Source organism: Sylvia atricapilla, chromosome 4 (assembly GCF_009819655.1).
Source record: "Sylvia atricapilla isolate bSylAtr1 chromosome 4, bSylAtr1.pri, whole genome shotgun sequence".
In the NCBI taxonomy this organism is placed as follows: Eukaryota; Metazoa; Chordata; class Aves; order Passeriformes; family Sylviidae; genus Sylvia; species Sylvia atricapilla.
Genome location: NC_089143.1, coordinates 45044756 through 45062360, shown reverse-complemented (window position 1 = coordinate 45062360; position 17605 = coordinate 45044756). Strand labels below are relative to the sequence as shown.

Here is a 17605-nt window from a genome sequence, read left to right as displayed (position 1 = left end):
TAAACTTTGTTAAGAACACTGACTGTTTGACTAATCAAACTCCTCCCAGCCCTGCTTTGCTCTTCTGACTGTTAAACCACATCAATGGAACTGTGAAAACTTCCATTTTAAATTAATGCAGGAAGGAGTATTAGTCAATTCTCAGTTGCTTCATATGATTTCTTTCTTGAGTTACAGATTTGGACAGTCATAACTGCTTTAGAATGATGTTTTTTGGTTTTGTTTTTTGGGGATTTTCCCCTTAAAGCAGATAGTTGTTCTATTGTAGTGTTTTGTTGAACTTTACAGTTGTTTTACATTTTGTAGCCATACTTGATGGATTTTCACAAGATAAAATACAAATCTCTGATCTGTTTTCTCCTAAAATACCATTTATCTGTCAGCTCATATTTTGTACAAATTCTTATATACGTGCTTTTCACTGTAGCAACTGTAGTATCCTCTTTTTCTGAAGTACCAAGGTAATTTACTTTTTTTTTGTGTCTGAGTTACTGTTGTGCAAGTTTCTGTGACGAAATTGAGTCTAGTTCAGCAGATCTCCTCTGGGCATGGTGGCAGCCAGAGGCTTTATCACTAGTTTTTATTTACAGGTCTGGAACCAGACTCACAGTCAAATGAGAAACTTTTATTTGTTACAGATTATACTACAGGTTGCATAAGAGCTGTTGTAATTGAACATCATTTATTTTAAGTACAGAGTTGTTTATTTTTGCTAAGTAACTTCAAAAAGATATTTTGAGATAAGGGTTAAATAATAATTGTTTTCTGCTTACTGCTTAAGTAGGTTAGGATTTTTTATCAGTGAGCTGCAGAAATCAGTAGAATCATTCCACATACTAATTTATCTGTTGATTAATATCAAATTATAAGCTGTAAGTATTTTCACAGAATATTTGACTCTGTGATTTTGAGATGAAGTGAATTTTAACAATGTTTGCTGATATGTTTGAAATGTAAACAAACTTAATAAAATAATTTCATATTTTTAAACATGTCAAGTACTGAATTTGGTCTGTAAAGCATGAGATGATTTCAGCAGTCTTGGGGGTCTTGGCATCAGCTCAGTTCATAATCTGTCTTCTCTAGTGGACCAGCAACATTGCCATAGCTGGGTGGCTTAAGTCCCATGCATGTGACTAGTTCACAACATTCAGTATTGAGATAAATTTTCCTGGGGAAAGGAGACACTTGAAAAATAAAGGTTTGGTGATTTTACTAGTGAATGTTCAGCCAAACAGTGTTTTTTCAGGTTGATCTCGTTTGTTCATCCAAAGAAGCTTTATGGGAGCACCTGCTGTAATGAATATTTTAATTTATTAGAGGAGTCTTCCCATGCTGGAAAAAATTAATTGACAACTATGTAAAAAACAACCCAGTCTCTTTTTATGCAGAAAAAAAAAAAAAAAAAACATGCAGACATTGATTGCTTTGTTGATCCAGGTAGAGGCTTTGTTCTGTTGTTGCTTTTTATTTCATGTTTTGGGAGCTGTACTTGAGCAATTTCTACTGCTACTGCAGACAGCATTTGTGGAACAGTAGTGACTTTAAACAAAGGGATTGCAGACTAATTTCAACATGAGTGCTTTCAAGTACATTTCTTAATATATATTTATAGAAACATGAGAGGGATTCACAGAATCTTGGGGTTATGTTAGGAAGAAAGGTTTCTCAGACAGGTTAGAGGAGTAGCCTCTCTGTCTCAGTGAGCAAATGAGTGAGCAAAGGGGAGAGGTACAACAGTTCATAGCCTCCTATTAAATCCCTGTGAGGGAGGGGCCCAGCCACTCCCAGCAGGTCAGCTGTCCACAGAAACTGCTATTGCCTGGCCTTGTCTGAGAGTAAGGTCATTTAATAATTTGGTCTAACAAGGTAGTTGTTGTGTCCATGTTTTGTTGGAAGTTATCATTGCAATGAGGAGGGGGCTGTTCTCAGCAGTGGAACTAAGTAAAATCCTCCCTTCACCTACGTTCTCATGGCCTTGGAGAGCTCTCGGCGCTTCAGTGCAGGCCTTGACTGCTCTTCTGGGACCCTGAGAAAGCAGTGGCTTTTCACTCATTTCTCTCACCCCACACTTCCCGTGGCTGTTTTGAATTCCTCCTTTCCCCTTTTTCTTCCACTAATGAATGTCTCTTCTGGAGAGAAGTTTGTGCTAGGTATGTTCTGTGTATGTTATTTCTAATAACAACCAACAGGCACTTTGTAAAGAAATTAGAAGTCTTACATGTGGAGGGTAGAGGAGACCCAGTTATTGGCTGCAGGCTTTTGAAATGAGCTAAATGTATAGAACACCATTCTGCTGTAACCAAGGCCATTCCAGCCTCCTTTCAAGGGCTGCATGGTTGGCAGCCCCATGGGGTGGCAGTGCCAGCTCAGCAGGAGGATTCCTCAGGTGGAGATACGTGAGGTGGCCAGGTGTGGTCACTACACACTTCTGCTCTGCCTGGTACTGAGCTGTGGCCTCAGCTGAAGAGCCATGGTTGGGAGCAGGGTAACACTTTGTTCTAGAACACCTTCCTCCAACAAAAAATGGGGTGCTGATCTGCAAGTAAGAATTGCTGACAAGGCTTTCAGTTGCTTCTCTCTTGGGTTCCTTCTACCTCAGCCTTTTCACATTCATAGCCTCCATTGCTGACTGGCTTTTGCTCTTTTTAAACTGGGGGCCTTGGTGTTGTGGGAGAAAAACCTGAGGCAGCTTAAGGGATGTGCTCTTTAAACTAAAGGAGTGTGACTGCTTTGTACTGAAGTGACCCCATATGGAAAAAAGTCTTTTTCAAGTGAGTGACAAGACCTTGAACATCTCTTTATGTTTATAGGTGACCTCTGGGTGTGTTCTGATTAGGAATGTGATTCCATGGCTCAGGCATCTGTCCTCTCTGTGGTCACTCAGTTCAGGAGTGCCCATGGGTAGCAACCATGTCCTGGGCCTGTGATCTTAACTTAGTGTGGTCATGACTGCACATCTTAATTGTAAATCGTGTGATGCTGCTTGCAGATATATCATGGCAGGGTTTTTGCCTACTTTCCTGGCTAAATTAGTGCTAATTATGAGGTTTTGCTGTCTGAAGTGAATGGTAGTAGTGGTCTTGCATTGGTAAAGTACTTGCAGGTGATTCTGACCTCCTTTGTTTATGTGCCCTGTTGCAGCAATGTTAATTTTTAAAGAGCACACGTAGCCAAATGGATCTCTATGAGCCAGAGATGTCCCAATAAGCAGGAATTGCTTCATTGTGGTTGTGTTCAGGTTTGGAGTGGCATGCAGGACTTGGGCTGTGAAGCATGAGACACCTTCCCAGAGAATCCCATGCTGAGCAAAATTTATTTCATATTAATTCCTAGCTTGAACTGATAAGTAGTTGAATACTTATGCTCTGTGCAGCATGGAAGCATGTTATATGTAACTTAGAGGCAGGTGTAGCAGCCAGCTGTGAGGCTCAGTGTGCCCTCCCTTGCTCACGTGAAGACACTCCTATGTTTATGATTCATTTCCATTCATGCATATAGGGACTAAGATGACAAAGGACTAAAAAGAAAGGAGAAGTGACATTTTACTCGTTGATCTAGGCAGCCTAGGCCAGATATTACCTGTCCATATAGCCTGAGTGTTTGACACAGCTGAAATTAGACAACAAGCTCTTTGGGATGCCAAGCACCATGTCCAGAGAGGGTGATTGACTGCTACTGTGCTGAGCTTAGCTGTATTTAAGGACAATCTGGGTCACACCACTCTCGGCAGACTTCAGTAAACAGGCAGACCTAAAGATAAGGAGCATTTATTGAGCTGAGAGGCCTGTGAAGGGCACAGCTGAAGCAGAAATCAGGCTTCCTGCATTGGAGGAATTGTGGTGGTGCCTGCAAAGCCTATCTGTGGTGCTCTGCAGATCTCTGGGAGCCATTTCCTTCAGCTATGCTGATGCTTTGGTTTTCCCCTTGTTAGTCTGCAGAGTCATGTGGACATGTTTCTTCTTTGGACCCTTCTCAAAAGCCTCACAGTTGCTGGTTTTGGGGGCCGGCTTCTCTGAAATTTGCTGATTCACTCCTTGTGAATGTTTGTTCTTTGTGAATGTTCTTGTTTGTTGTGCATACATGAAATAGTCCTCCTCTGACCCTGCCTGTACTGATTTTCCAACAAGCCCTGTCTGGAAGCAGCTGTTCTCTGCTGTAATCCTGTCTGCACTGCTGGCCTCATTGTTATGAACAGGTCTTACAGAAACCTTATCAGATCAGGGACTGCTGCAGAGTGGAGTGCGGTGGTGTGGAGTGCAGTGTTGGGGTTCCTGGATGCTGCTGCAGCCATTTAGCAGGCACCAACAGTAGGGAAGACAGTATAAGTAAAAGGAGAATCTGTTGGCTTCCTTCACATGTTACAGCAGCTTGTGGCAAATTCTCATGGTTTAATGGTGCTTTCATTCATGCATGCTATCACATGCACATCCCTGGAGGTGCTGCCACTGTTAGAGATTAAAAATCATGGCAAGGACAGGGTCATTTGGAAACTAAATGACAATTAAATTAGACATGTGATGGGTATTTGTCTGATTGGTTTTTCTTTCCACACTAGAGCTGCACTGGATTCCAGGTAGCATCATGTGGAGAAGGTAGTGTGACACTTTACTAGATTCTGCAAGTAAACCTGTTCAAATGCCTTTGATTTTTCTGATAGATTGTCATTAGTCTTTAAGCATGGAAAACTTGGCCTTGAAAGAGGAAAACAGCATCTTTAAACTTATAAAAATCTATAAAATTTTGTATTTGAGAGATTGGGAAGATGAAGAGGTCTACATTTGATTTTAATAAAGCAGGAGGAAGTTTTCTTCCACTCCAGTCTGGGAGACAGTGATGTGCCTGCAAGTGTTGGGTCAAGGCTCCCAAAATGGATGATCCCCAGACAATGCTCTTTCACTATGAAAATATAATCATTGTAAAAGCCTATGATTTAGCTCCCTTTCAGGCAGGAAAAAAAAAGAAATGCTGCCATGCTGTCCTCCAGCCAAGAGACCTGCCCCACCTTGGTGGCTACTGACTGACATAGACACAGGAGGTTTTGTTGTTTAGTGACATGGTTTGGCAGAGAGTGAATGAACTCCTCTGTGCTTGGCTCATTTGGTCTGTGTGTGAAACATTTCCATAGACAGTGTAGCAGGTGTGTCATACTGGATGACACTTCTGTCTTGAACCAAGACTGTAGAGCTGCTCTTCTGAGTCAAGAGGCCACAGATCCTCTTGGTAGCTGTGGCAGTGAGCAAAATACTCTGAGGTGGAAACATCAGCTTTTGTGTCGAAGAGATGAAGAGCATGGATCTAGGCTTTGTGCTGCAGGGTATAAAGGAAATTTGTCCCACTGTATTCATACTGGATATGAAAAATCTTCCCATCTTAAAAACTGAGCTGGTGGCCAGAGCCACATGGCCATTGCTGTGGGGAACTTTCCATTTGTTCCTCCTGCCGTCTGTGGAATATTTTTTTAGTTGTGCAAAATCTCCTTGAGCACATCCTGCAGTCCAGCCAGTTCCTTGTGCTCTAGACCCATAGGTGCAGTTGTAATATGCTCCCTCCACCCCTAATCTTGGAGTTTTGGAGCATGTGTAGAATGGACTGAATTGTCTTCATGCACTCTAGCTGACCTCTGTTCCTCTATCCACACCACCAAACTTTCAACCTGGCAGACAGCCACTGCTCTGTTCACTCACGGGTTTTTTTGCAGGTTGTGTCTATAACATACATACCTTGAAGTACAACTGTCTGCTTTCTGTCCCACTTTTCCTTTTCTAGTCAAGCTTTCCACTCTGTCCTGCACCAGCTGTGCTCTTCATGTCTGGGATACAGCTTCCCTTTTTGTCTTACCTCTCTCTTCCTCTGCTTCCCTATGCTGTGGTCCTGACCATGGCATCTTACCGTAGTTAAGCAGCTCCTCTCTGTCACACATATAACCTCCCAAAGCATGTGCTGAGCCCTGTGGTTGCTTTAAGGAAATGGACAAGTGTAGTGACTTTTTGCCACTGATTGTGGTTTACAGGAAAGTTACTAGCCCTGTTCTAAAGAGGAAATCCAAACACAGAATTAAATTGCTGTTCAGTTTTATACAGTGACTAAGGAAAGTGCTAGAAATGGAAACCAGTTGCCTTGTCTCCGCAACTGCTGTCTTCCCTAAACCTTCTATGGTTTCTTTTCAGGACACAAATTTTTGGTGTAGGTTGCCACCAGAGGAAGAAGCTGTACCACTGCTGTTGTAATTTTGGCTGAGCTCCTGAAGACAGGCCCTTGCCTGAGGGAATTCCACACAAGCTCCTGGTCTCCAAAGCAGCTGGCTCTGCTCTGGACAGGCAGGATGTGTCTTCTGCAAATGCTTTCCTGGGCAATGGGGCATTGCAGTCTGCCCTGGCTCCAGCACTGAGACTTCCAAGAGCTCTGCGTGCATGCAGTCAGGCACAGTGCATGCACTTCAGCTGACAGCATAGAACCCTCTGGACTGTGTGATGACTACAAAGAACAGCAGCAATTGCTCTTCAACTCTGCTGCCAGGAGTTGTAAAGATTAGTAGAAGACAAAGTGACACAAATGGAGAAGAAACATCTAGAAGCATCAGAAAGAAATAATTAGAGGTTATTAGAGGTCTGAGAATGACGGGTGCTGATGGCACATGCGTTAGCAGGTCATTGAAATTAGCACACTACAGCTCATAAAATGCTAGAATTGTTTGGATTGGAAGGGGACTTAAAGATCACCTAGTTTCAGCTCCTCTGCCATGGACAGGGACACTTTCCACTAGGTCAGGTTGCTCAAAGACCAATCCAATCTGGCCTTGAACACTTCCAGAAATACCTATGTGGAATGAACAACATACAGCCTAAACCCTGACAAGAAAAATCTGAAATCTCAAGGCATAAAAATATGCTGGTTGGATAATAAAGGAATGGGATTGGCACAATTATTTGTTGAGATAAAGAGACAAAGGACAGTGAGTGTACCCTAATGATTCACAGAGCTAAAACAAGATAATCCTAGGATTATAGTTATGCCAGGATCCTCTACCAATCCATGTTTTTTGATTTATTTTGGCTTCATGAGAGCATGAAAATTTGTCTTGGGAGCATATATGCAGGTAAATCCTTGGCTTGCAGGGTGTCTGCGGACCATCTAAGATGCTGCCAAGGCACTGATGATTTACTGGATTGTATGAATCCCACACAATACAGCGGGGAATCTGGCTGGGCTTGGAGACATCCTTCCAGAATCTACCAACATGAGAGAAAACTCAAAAGATGGCAGGGGACTGTAGTGTCCTACTACAAAACAATGATCCGCTCTGAAGGGTACAACCTAAAATGACAGGCTTTGAAATGGAAAACGAGTCTGTGAGTCTTTCGAGATATAGTGTACAGAAGTATGATGGAGCATGCATTCTCAGCAGAGTTTAATGGTAAATGGAGACCAGCTATGAAGTTGTTTTCTCATTTTCTCAAGAAGGCAGAAGGATATCTGTTGATTAGAAATGGTTGTCACTTGCTGGCCATGGAGTTATAGTTTTCAATCTAGTCCTGTTCCAATTCCACTCTATTTCTTCCTGTCTCAGAACAGCTTGGCACAAACAACATGTAAGTCCCTCTATCTTAAGCTCTTTAAGAATTAGACCTGTAGGGCCTGCTAGGGGAAAGATTTAGCTACCTAAACATAGGTGTCTGGTGCCCTCTGGTATCTGAGGGCATGCGGGACCTGCAGGACCTCCTGTCTTCTGAAGCAGCAGCTGGAGGCCAGCCTGGGGGCCTGAGACATCTCCAGTGGCGCTGCTGCTCATACCTGTGTGTGGGCACTGGAATGACATCCCTGGAGCAACCCCATGGCCCAGACAGCTTAACAGGAAGAGGCAGGTACTGCCAGAGGATTAACTGTCCCACTGGTCTTTGCTGCCTCTTTATATGACTTAGCTGGGAAGTGGAAACTGTGCTGCTGCTGGTGCTGTGCAGCATCCAAGCTTCCACAGAATTTCGCTAGAGAGATGAGGATGCCAGGTAGCCAGAAGAGGGAATGCAATTGTGAGGCCCAGACATGATCTCCCAGATATCAAAGACTTTGGGAAATGGACATGTGTTTCTCTTCAGCTCACTCACTAGCCTTCCCAAAAAGCATGGGAGGAACACAGCTAGATCTGGATTTAGGTGTTTTGTTTCTGCACTTCAGTGGAAATTATAGTGACAACTGCTCTTTGATTGCTAAGGTTGGGATCATGTTCTACTATACTTCGCACTTTGCACAGGGGTGGTGGAGGAGCTGATCTGGAAGTCAATTACTTGCCAAAGTCCTCAGTTGCAGGTCAGGGTGCTTAGCCTTTGGCCTTTAGAAAGTCTTGAACTGATTCAAAGTTGGGAAGCGTCTGAAGCACTTGCTGAAGTGAGGAAAGTGTGGTGCTTATTTTTTGATACTGGTTTGGTGCTAGTGTTTAAGCTGGGATGGAGAGATTTCAGCTTTACAGATTCTTAGGCTGAAGATTCTTCTTCAGTCCCATTTGGGATGCCTGGTCTTCATACTTTCAGGGTTAAGTGTCACTCCCTCTCAGGGCAACTTTTGCCTGCTAAAGTGCCTCAGTGGTGGTCTGCACAAACCACAAAGACTGAGACTATTGTCTCTCCTGGTGGAACATGAAAAGGTACATTCTGCATGGGCAGGACAGAGCTAATTTCTGAGCAACTGTGTGAAAACAAGTGAAGCAAACCAGAGTGCTGGGCAATGAACCCAGTCTTGCAAGACACTGAGACACAGCTGATTATAGGTAAAAGGGGTTGTTGAGAGAATTGTCCCTCCCCTGCAAAAAGAATGCCCCAAAAAAAACTGACAGAAAAAAGAGTATTCATGGAATTTATTTTTCCCTTTGTGATCTTGGAGCAGCCAGTCTTTCTGGGCTGCCTTCAGCTCCATCCATCGTTCTTCTCAAAAAGCACTTCTTCTGCACTAGAGACTGTTCCTGGTAACAGAGTCCTGTCTTTGGAAAAGGTAATGCAAGGCCTCAAAGGGATGCACATGCAACACTGGTAGCACAGCACTAGCCTCTTCCACAAGCATGGGAGTGCTTTGTTTTAATTATTTATCCAGGAGAATTGGAAGTGACTGTGAGACTGTTGAAGGCAGAAAGGGACAGAGGGTTGGCTGCAAATAGAGGGACAGCAGTAAGAGAAGTGCATCTAACAATGGACTCTGCACACTGTCATCAGTCTGGTCCCTCAGACAGGCAAAAAATCCCCACCAGAGAAAGACGAGAACAGGTCTCACAGAGGAGAACAAGAAAGAATGCAAAGTGGATACAAGCAAATACATGCATCAGCATCTGCAAAAACGGTGGTGAAACCTAGCCGTGTGTTTTACAGGCAGAATCCTGCTCCTCCCTGTGGGCTGTATCTCTCTTCTGCCCATAAGTAGGATTTACAGGTACTGGAGGGAGCAGGGATACCACCCTTGGCACAACCCATGGGGCATGGAGTTACAGAAGTAAAGGACTGGCAGACAGCTCTCAGGCTCAAATGTGTTTTGCATTAACAGTTCGTACTGTTCTGTGTAACAGACATCTGTAAACAGACCTATGAACAAGTAGCAGGGCTAAAGTTTGCCAGAGAATTTGCTTGCAATGAATAATTCAACCAGTCCTACTACCCTAAATTTAGATAATAGTGCTGCAGTCAAAGGCTTTCCAAATTTGGCAGCTAATGCTATTATGGACTTGTCTCCATGTTTGGCCTGGGGCCTGCACTATTTCACAGGTGGTTTTGACCTTATGTGACAGCATCACTGCAAACTGGTTCTCTTTATACCTGGCAAATCAGGCACAAATTCTTTCACCACATTGCTAATACTAAACTAGTAAATCAGCCGATGTGGTTTTAAAGGAGACTGGAGGTGGGGGGATGGATGCTGGCTGCAGGTGGGCATCTGAAACACCTTCCTGGAGTTCAGCAATTTTTCTTCCCAATGCCACCTTGCCACTGGTGGTATTCGCTCAGGGTCTCCTGAGATCTTAGCTGGCACCTACTTCTTGGACTCTGAATCATCTCAAGGTTTCTCCAGGTGGCACCTCCTTTCTCTTTGCCTTTTTCTGATGTGTAGGACACCCTCTCTACACAACACTATAACACTAACATTGTATATAACACTGTAGGATTCATTCCAGTTCATCTTAACCCCAAAACTGGTAGGCTCAATATAAAAAGGAGTCTTCAGCGGATGCTAAGGGACTCAGAAAACAAAATTGCACAAGGTGGAAAAGAAAAGGACTTCTGAATAAATAGTATGCAAATGTAATTGTAGCATAAACCTTAAACCCAGATGCATATTTGCCAGTGACTAAGCATTTCTTGCAGTCCATGTTACCATGGATTCAGTGTCCACAAGTACACTCTCTCCCCCAGTCATTGCCCTGTTTTCTGCAGAGCTTGTCACACCTGTAAGTACTATTCCTGGTGGTGCTTATCCAGCTTCACTCTGGTTTTTGGACAGGACAGAAAGTATCTTTGTTGTTCTAGAGCTACATGCGGTTTGCCTTCAGGGGTGATTTCTCTTGATGAGCTCTTGATGAGCTCCCACCCACTTGACGGGAGCAAAGGAGATGGTTGGTTTCCATCTGCTTGGTGTTTGTAGCTTTGTTTCAGAAGAACAGTGTCCATTTGAGGACCTCCAGAAAAAACACGTCAACAAACTGGAGTGATCTGAGCAGTCATTATATGTAAACAGCCTCCAAAAATACAAGCTGGCAGAAAACCACAGTCCTTACTGGTAAGGCAGGAACAGTCCTTGGACAGGGTGGTTTCTGTTATAAGTGGTGCATGTGTGAAGGAGAGACATGCCTTTCTTCTGAGCCATGACTATGGGGAGAGGCAGGGTGTGGGGAAATAACGCTGCTCTCATCTTATACTCAATGTTCTCCTGAGCTCTTGACGCTGGGGGAAGTGTCCTGTCAGACAGGAAGGGTCTGAACTTGCTCAGAGAGAGGCAGGACTGAGGAAAGAGTCAAGGCAGGATGTAGAACTACATATTTTTGTTCACTGCCTATATCTGGCCCTTTCTTAGGTGTCCAAGATGGACATTTCCAAGGTCAATCAACAAGGACTTGGAGGTGTGCAGGACCAATGGCTTCCAAGTCATGGAAGTGCTAGTAGCCAGTTCTCCAGAAAGAGCATAAAGGCACATGTAGCCACAAGCATTAATGCTCAGGCCAATTTCAAGTTTTAGCATTTCCCGAAATTCCTAAAAAAGCATCAGCATTTTTTCCAAGTTGCTAGTGCTTTTTTTTTTTTTTTTTTTTTTTTTTTTTTTTTTTTTTTTTTTTTTTTTTTTTTTTTTTTTTTTGCCAGCCCCAAGTTCTTTTTTAAACTTGCTAATGTTTGATACCACAAACCAGGTTCTTGATTTGTCTGTGGACTGCTATAACAGAGAATTCTTGCTTTATTAATGTACAGAAAGTCTTTTGGTCTCTAGCAAGGAAAATATCAGAAAGCATTGAAATAATGTTTACCTTACACTTTATTTCAATTTTCAGATATTTGCAGTCCCCTGTGATGTAGCAATTTTGTAGCAGCATTGTGTTCTGGCTTGTTTACTTTGTAAGAATCAGCTGAGCATAAATTAATGCATTTTGTATTGCTCAAGATGTCAAATAACTGGAAATGTCACTGAGGCAATGAGGGTCTCACCTCTAGAAAGGTCACTGCTTATTCAAGTGTCCTTTTTTCCAGATCTAACTGGAGCAAAATGCTGGCCAAGTAAGTTCAGCCCACCTTTCACAGAGAGGCAAGCATAACTAGCAGTGGGAGATGAAAAGCACTGCTATATCTAAAATCAGTAACCTCCAGAAAATAGATGCCACTGGATACTTGTGCCACTGTAAGCATTTTCAGCATGCTGGCAATTGCTTAAGCCAGCTGCAATAATTTCTGCTTGTACTTCTGAAAACTCTGTTGAAGGATTGTGCATAACAGAAAACATCTAAGAAGGAAGCTTTGCGTTTCAGAGTTATTAAGAAATTCAGGGGCAGTCCCTTGTCTGTGTTTGTCCAGTAGTAAATCTTCTCTTTGGAATTTCTTTTCTTGGCATTGCCACACAAGGCTGTAGGGCTCTGGATATTTTTTGTGTCCTTTTGAATGCCTTTTTCTGCTTGAGAAGTCCTCCCAGTTGCTGACAAGCTGTGCTCATACTGAATTCTGCTTTACACTCAGCTCATAACCATGTGTTTGCAAGTTTGTCCATCCTTAGCTCACTCTCAGACCAATATAGAAAAGGTCTCTGAATGGGGAAACACAGTGAGGTCTCCTTGCTCAAGAGCTCAGAGCTGAGAGTGGGGAATACTTATTCTGCCAGAGGCAAGTCATCAGTTTTACAGCTTGGACTCACTGTCAGCTGCACAGTGACTCCTTCTCGGGAGTCTCCTGTGCAAGCCTGGTGCCTTGCGGTGGACAAGAGCCTGGCCAGAGCAGCCTAGCTGTGTCCCACACTGATATGCTTGCCTGTGGAGCTGATAGCCAGTTCTCACCTCTAGTCACTGTGGGGCTCTGGCACTTGGCCATGTCATCTAAGATTTGGCACTGTGACTTCCTCCCCTGCCCTTTTCCTGGGAAAGGGCTGAAAACTGTTGTAATGGGCCATCAGATTTGCCAAGTGTTTGTGTTTGGAGCAACACAAACATTTTTGATCTCTCTGCTTCCAGTCTGGCTTTTCTGCTCTCAGGAGCCGCAGCAACAGGGAATCTCCCACCACCGGTGGTCCTGCACCAAGTCTCACGGAGCCTGATGTCCCTGGAGGAGAATTCCCACTACTGGTATGCTCAGCCTTGATTTTTGCTTGGAGGAGACGTTTCATAGGTGTTTTCTGCTATAGCAGACTGACAGCCTACTGCACTTCTGACCTCCCAGGAGCAATGTTGGAGCAAGGAAGATCTGACTGACAGAAAGACCACAGATAGGTACAGGAGAGCTGAACAAACCATCTCACAGCATCATGGGCTGAAAAAGTACCCAGACACGATGTCCCTGTGCTGCTGGAGGGAGGAGGGAAGGAGAGCTCAGCACAAGTGACCCTGCTGTGTGCTTCTCTCTTCTTTTTGCTGGTTGTGTAAGTATCTGTTAATGGGAAGCAGTGCTTCTGCGGAAGCAGTGACTGTGGGTTTTTTCCTCATTAACTTCGCAAAAGCTGGCCCTGTTCCAATGTTTGCATACTTCTGTCAGTCTCCTAAAGTGCACGTAAGCCAAACATAGAGGAACTCAATTAAACACAGACTGCTGGCTTTTGCTCTTTTGCACAGCAAAGATGTTTTTTGAAGGAAATGTATTGTGCTAATTTAAAAACATTAAAAAAAAAAACAAATATGTCAGACTTCAGCTAGCTTGGTACTAGTCTACTTAGCAACTCTGAGGAATTAATAATTAAAAAGCATTTGTCTCCCTTGGCAGGCACTAGTTGAGAAGGCAACAGAAATGAAGAGGGAGTAGTTTTGTAGCCATTTTTACCATTCCTGTGGTGACTGGCTTTCTGATTCCAGTTTCACAGTCTTTCAGTGTACACAATTCAAACAAACTGTTTTGGATAGCAACAGTTCATATGGCTTTCAATAAGGGAGTCTGAACTCAGAAACATCTTGTTTTTCAAAAGGATTTAGAAACACAGGGGAGCAAGAGAGTGTCATGAGGTTTGATTCCATATATGGAAGATGGTGAGACTCCCACTCCAACACAGACACATTAGATGACTTAATGGGGACAATGCCAAATCTGAAAACATTGCCAAGAGGCTCAAAACGTGGTGATGATCACCAAAATGTTCACCATAGCCTTCATGTCTTATGAATACCTTTGCTTTGCAGCATTTCTCTGGAGTCACATTCAGGCCCATCAGCGTGGGCTGGGCTGGGAGACTGTCACACATCTCTTGCTGCAAGAGCAAACCCAGAGAAGTGCTGGGCCTTAGAGCTTTGTAGGGCTGATCTTTCCCAGTCAGACTGCTCCTCAGTGGTCTTGGCCAGCTGTCCAGGCTTTCCTCTTCCCTGTCTCCTGCCTGACCTTCATTCTGTCTGCATTAAACCATTTGTGCAAAGGCTGCCCGGAGCCGCACTGACCCCTCGGTCTGCCCGCCACAAGTCATGGCAGGCAGCTGAAGTCCCGAGTGACTGGAAAAGGGGAACGTTGCACCCATCTTCAGAAAGGGTAGAAAGGAGGACCCTGGGAATAACTGACCTGTCAGCCTCACCCCTGTGCTGGGAAGGTCATGGAACAGATCCTCCACACCAAGGCCCAGCGCTGCGTGTCCTTGCCTGTCTTTGCAGGCTGCCATCTCAACCTCACAAACTCATTGAAGAAAGATGCCATTTCTTCCTTGCCTCTTGGGAAGCCTCACCTCCCTTACCTTTCCAGGCTTCTCCCATCTCTGGGTCCTGACACCAATCGCTGCTGGATTTCTTGGGATCAGTTCTCATAGTGAAGGCCTGTGGATCTGTGTTAGTTACTTCCATGCAGGACAGTGTTTTCAGTGCTTTAACAGCATCACTGCTCTGATACTGCTGGAGGCAGGAGAATGGTGGGATGGCTGGCTCATGCATTCTGTGTCTGCAATGGGCTCTGTGCCTTTTATCTCAGGGAGAGGAATACTGACACATGCTCATGTTACCCTGTGCCATGCAGTGAGGAGGGCTGTCATCTCCCCATCTCCCTCTAGGGGATTCACACCCAGGGAGAGGACAGGTATCCTGTGAGTCCACAGCTGTCTCTGGTGTGAGGGTTAACTGAGGAAAGGAAACCTGCAGCAGCTGGGGAAAATATGGCTGCTCTCACCAGGGAAAAGGTTTGGAGCCAACAGGCAGTAATAACCCTGCCCTGGGTAAGAAGCTGCAGGCTCAGAGCCTGGCAGGGAGCCTTTCCAGACAGTGAGGCCTGAGTTCCAATGGGATTTTAAAGACTCCAAGGCATGGGTCCAACTTTGAAGTCCAGGCTTTGCTCTGCCAACACTATGAGTCAAGGAAGCTGCGGACTCCAATGCAGTACCCACAGAAACATTTTTTCCATGTTAATCTTTCTTTTTGGTTAAAAAACTCCCTGAAGAGTGAAGGAAAGGCATAAGTTGAGTGCCTGGGGTTGTTTCAGTGGGAAGAAAGCCATAGCTGTGCCATAGACTGACACTGCTCCCTGCAAGCCTTCGGGCCTCTCTCATGGTGAATTCAAACACCCTTGTAGGGAGGCATTTGTGCCACGAAAATGGCAATGCTTTTATTCTTTCCCCACCCCAAACCAGGGTGGAGGGTCAAAGAGAATGTGAACCAAGGCTCAGGGGATACTTTGGGTTGGATTTCTCCACGTTTCATCGGGCAGTTTTCAAGCACTTGATATTTGGCCTTTTAAATATCTAATCTTTCCTCTCAACCAACCCATTCTTTGGCCCAGATTTTTTTTCATGAAAACCATGGTCCTCAGTGACTTAATATATGTTCATGGGGAGAATTTCTGCCTCCTAAAAGGCAAAAGCTGGCTCCAGCAAAAGCACAGCTGATTCTGCTACCCTGTGTTTAGATGGCTATTCATGGCCACCTAAGGAAAGGCTTCTTAACCCACCCTACAAGCAACTTTGGGGACACTTTACGTCTCTCATTGGGTGTTTCCCGTGGGCCTTCTGACTTAGGATTGCATATGCTTTACTAAAATAATTTTGGCGCAACAGGGTTTGGCCCAGCTAAGCCCCAGGGTCACTTTGCAGTTCTGTGACAGCTGGTGTGACTGAGAGCTGCTGGCCGGCTTCTGGTCAAGGTGCGACACACATTTTTCTCCTCCTTTCCTTGGGGGCATCTGATGGACAGCGCTGCTTGCTGATTAGGTGAGAAATGTGCTGCTTGCCTCACCTTGAGGCATCTTTGTCTGTGGTTGCTGCAGTGTCTTGGAGAGAGGAGTGACTTCTTCCTAGTTCCTCACTCTCCTCTGATGTGGAGCACTGTGGTGGAGTGGGATAGCCTTGGTGAGCCTGGGGAACTCTGCTGTCCTTCCTCAGACTTGTGAAGATACACAGTGGAAACAGAAAAGGCCTCCCACTGCCATTTCCTTCAGCCTTAATCTCCCATAATTCCCACTCCGTGGTGCTGGGGTATCTCTAGATGCCTTCTCGGCCTTGGGGCTCCTTCTCCAGGTCCCTCTTGCCTCCACCAGCACACAAGAACACCCTCTCACCATCGCACCACTGCTCTCCTGGTAGCTGGCTATGGCATGAAGGGAGAGCAAAGCCACCAAGGAGAATCCTTTCCTTATCAGCCTTCTCTGGCCTCTCCTAGGCTGTCTTTTCTGTCCCTCAGCATGGTTGCCAGTCCCTCCCAGATCACTAGCCCCTTTCCATGTCCTCTCCATAAAGGAGTAGAGGTTTAGCTGGGCCCCTGGGCAGGGCATCTTGTCCCAGCAGGGTGGGTATGTGGATGGAGTTACCCCCGAGGTTGTTCCCAGTACAGGAAGCTGTCCTGGAAGAAGATTTCCACAGGGGCAGTTGGGCCTTCCCTGGGAGATACCCCATGGAAAGTAAGAGGCTGTCTGTCTAAGCAGATTTGTTTGGTCCTGTAGGCAGTCTGGCCATAGATATACTCTGTCCTTGTTTAATTGTCCCATATTCTGCTCTTTAGCTGCATGCCAAACATTTCTTCAAGTAAATGAAACCAGAGTAGCATATTCCTTCCTTCCCTGGTCATGGTAAACTCTGGGAAGAAGGGTAGTTCGCAAATACTGTGAAATAATTTCACTTTTTAGTGACACAATGAAATGAAGAAATCTGTTTTCACGGCTATAAAGTAGGAGCCAGCATAGTGCTGCAGTAAAGGGAGACACTTGAACTCCATGGGGGAATGATTTGTGAGGAATGGTATAATATCACCAGAGACATGTGAGGTGCTGGATAGCAGATCCCATGGAAAGAAAGTTGTGGTCAGCGTGCAAATGTGAGGGTTGTGTAAAGGGGAGTTTGAGATGGTGTATCTCAATGGCAAGTGAGCACACTCACTTCAAGTAACTTTTTAGGATCTTGAACATGGTGTGGAATAATAACCCAAGTTGCCTGGAAAATTTTTAGGAAAAATTTTAGGAAATTTTTAGCCAAAATTTTAGGAAAAATTAGGAAGCTGGCCAGAAAACAGGGAAAGAAAAATTCTATAGGTGCTACAAATAAATGCAGTATACTCTGGGGGAAAAGCCCCTGGGTGTGCAGTCCTGAGGATAGAGTGACTTCCCTGACAGCAGATACAGGGGATACAGGGGTCAGGCAGGCAGGCTGCCAGCCTAACAACATCACAAAGCAACAGGATATTCCGTGTAAAGGTTGAGTAGGTGCAGGTCCACAGGAGGGAAGGGTGGGTTTGCCTCTCCATGAAGCCACTTTGAGTTGCACATCCCACACGATGGCCTCACCACGCAGCCCTGTGACAATGTGGCCTGCAGGTTATGTCTTGCCTGTTATTAATAGCCCCGTCCTGATGTCTCTCCATGATACTCTTGCAAACTATTTTTTCTCCTTCTTCAAGCCAATTATTGGGTGAGAAGCCAGGCCCTTGAGCAGCGTGGCTGTCACGTTTCTCACGTCAGGGCATGGTTTGCTGCTCAGCCTGCATGGCAGCACG

The 17605-nt window shown here is 44.8% G+C and overlaps 1 long non-coding RNA gene across 1 annotated transcript in view; it reads left to right on the top strand.

Moving 5' to 3' along the window:
• The window catches only part of LOC136360476 (uncharacterized), a 254845-nt gene extending 243493 nt beyond the window's left edge, over positions 1 to 11352 (top strand). Inside the window, exon 2 of the long non-coding RNA XR_010743465.1 lies at positions 11262 to 11352. This is a non-coding gene — a long non-coding RNA (uncharacterized lncRNA). The remainder of the gene's footprint in view (positions 1 to 11261) is intronic.
• Positions 11353 to 17605: the final 6253 nt, after the last annotated feature.